Source organism: Chelonoidis abingdonii, chromosome 16, assembly GCF_003597395.2.
Source record: "Chelonoidis abingdonii isolate Lonesome George chromosome 16, CheloAbing_2.0, whole genome shotgun sequence".
NCBI classification, from domain to species: domain Eukaryota; kingdom Metazoa; phylum Chordata; order Testudines; family Testudinidae; genus Chelonoidis; species Chelonoidis abingdonii.
In genome coordinates, this window is record NC_133784.1 from 4289079 (window position 1) to 4291975 (window position 2897).

The window sequence follows — 2897 nt, forward strand, 5'->3', positions numbered from 1 at the left end:
GTGGTCAGAGCAGTAGGCCGCGCTGCCCTTCACCACAGCACTGCCATGTCAGCCCTGCCCAGTACCCTTCCTGGAGGGGAAGCTGGCACTCACCCTGCCTCTTGTGCCAGGCAGCATTTCCCTGAAGCGTGGTGCCACCCTGCCCCAGGCAACCCATGAGATATTCGCCCGATGCCAACCGGGGGAGGAGCACCCCCAGCCGAACAGCTGGGCCCTGGGGTCCCCCCTCCATGCGCTGCCCACACCCTGCCCTGCTTGGCGGTCGCGGCCTGCATGGGTGGGGGCTGCTGGCACTTGCAGCCCCTCCCCCAGCCTGGGGCCTGGGTTGCTGAAGGTTTTGCTTGAGGAGCTCCTGGGTGGGGTGGAAAATGGGGGTGGGCGGGGACAGCGACCGGCCTGGGAGAAACTAGCAGCCCTTTGTCCCAGGGCTTCCTCCCCCAGCGCCTGGCCTCAGCGGCCATTCAACCCACGTAATCCTCGGGAAACAAACAGCGCGGTGGGCCTGGCTGCCTGGCCGGGGCGGCAGAGGAGGGAGCGGGCGTCTTTCCTGGGCAGGGGTCCCTGCACCCGCGGGTCAAAGCGACCGGCTGAACTGGGGGAGCAACGGTCTCGTTGGGCCCGATCACCCGCCCCACATGGGCTCCTGGTGCCGACACTGGGGCAGGCCTGGGGGTCGGCGTGTGGCAGGTGGGGAGATGGGGACCCCGTTCTAATGAGTGCGGCTGGTGACTGACCGGGCACAACTGGGCTGGGGCTCCTGTGAGATGTTCTGCTTCTTCCTCCTCCTTCCTTCCTCCTCCTCCTCACCCACTTGCCCCCAGGGCTCGCCCCACAGCTAATCCCCAGCTGCCAGTGAGAGGAATGTACTTCCCAGGGGTACCCCAGAATCCTGGCCTGCCTTTAGCCCCCTGCCCCTCTAGATGGGCCCTCCAGCGGGCACTGCTCCAAACGGATCTGTCAGCTGGTGCCTAGGTGCCCGGCTGGGTGGGCATGGAGTGCGGTGGCTGTGTGGGACCAGCTTGAAGTGGTTTCCTTGGCATGACACAGCTGGGAGCACTGGCCAGCAGGACGTTCAGTGACCCCCTTGCAGCTGACTGGGGACACTGGAGTTGTTGTCTCAAGCTGGGGATCGGGGTGGAAAGGCACAACAGGGGGAACCCCTGCCCCAGAGCTGTCTGGGGACACTCAGGATTCCAGGGTTCCAATCCGGCTCTGCCATTGCCTCCCTCTGGGGCACCGCCCAGCTCTGTGCCTCAGTTTCCCCATCTGTAGCCTGGAGGGGGTTGGGAGGATGGGGATGTTAGTGCTTGTGTGGTGACGGGGCTGCTGAGCCCTGTGTGCATGGAGCAAGGGGAGACGCTGAACTGTCCCAGAAATGGACTGGAAATGCGGTCGCTCAGTGCTGGGTGCCCTGTGAGTGTGATTCAGCAGGGAGTGCTCTTCCCTCCAAGGATGTGAGCCTGGGTGGCCCTGTTCCCATGGCAGCTCTGAGCTCCCCCTGCCCAGTACTGAACGCACGGGGCAGCGACTTTGCGTCCTCTCCTGCTCTGTGAAGCAACATTGCGGTGGGCTGTTAAACAGCTGCTGTGCTCCACTCCAGAGGTGGCTTCATTCCAGTGGCGGGTGCCGCAGTCACTTGCAAAGGGGTCTCTGGGGTGGAAAGAGGCTGGGGAAATGCCAGGCCAGTCGAGGTTTGATGAAGTGTGTTGGGGAGGTTTGCTCGGGCCAGAATGGTGCAGGGCCTATAGGACGCAGCGTGGGTTTGTCAGCCGGCGCCAGTGAGGTGCCGCCCCGGACTCGGGGCTGCTGGCTAAAGAAGCAAAGAGCAAATGAAGGCCCAGGCCCATGGCTGCCCGAGTGGCGCTCCCTCGGCACGTGGTGGGGAAGGGGGGCGGGGGCTTGGCACAGTGGGTCTATCCCTCCCTCCCTCCCGGAGCCAGAGTGTGGCCAGGAGCCCCTGTCGCTCCCACGGGGGCTGGGAGCCAATGTCAGGGCCAGTGAACTAGTGAAATAGGGTAGGGTGGTGGGGGCTGGGCACTTCCCCACAGAATCCCTGTTCTACAGAGGGGAAACTGAGGCACGTGTTGGGCAGGGTCACAAGGAGTGTGGCAGAATGGGGGATTGAACCTAGCCTGCTGCCTTAGCTCAAGCCCATTCTTCCCAAGTGCAGCGAGTGCAACAGGTCTCAGCCCTGGTCCTTACGGGCTGGCGGTCACCAGACCCAGCCGTAGCTGGCTCTGTCTGGCAGCTTGGTGGCAAGGCCCAGGGATTCTTGGGGTGGGGCTCGAGGGGGCTGCTTAGGGAACAGCCCCTCCAGGACCTAATGCCCCCTGCTTTGGTGCCAGGTGTGCTGGGGGAGCTCTTCCATGGGGGGCAGGAGGAAGAGCAGGGGCTCTGGCCCCACCTGAGCTGGGCATGGCAGGGTGAGTCCGCCCGGCTGCCGAAGGGCATGGGGCTCTGAGTGGTTGTGGGGTGGGGCCATGGGGCACAGGGTGGCCCACAGAGGTCTCCTAGCCAGAAAGTTTGGCCATCGGGTCTCCACAGATGACGGTTGCCCCTGGGCTGGGCCGTGGTACCGCGGGCTGGGCTAGCAGGGGGCTGTGGGTCGGGAGTGAGGGGCACCGGCAGGGCTGGGGGGCAGCAGGGCTGGGCTAGCAGGGGGCTGTGGGTCGGGAGTGAGGGGCACCGGCAGAGCTAGGGGCAGCCCCGGGCTGGGGGGCAGCAGGGTGAGGGGTCTCTTATGAGCACCTAGTTTCCCCCTGGATGAAGCTCTCTGCCCTGAGCAGTGCAGTGACCAGGGTGGGCTGATGGACAAGGGGGATCCCCACACCCTCACCTTCACCGCCCTGCCGTGTGCTGGCCTCAGGGCCCCTCCCCACGTTGCTGCCCCAGGGCCA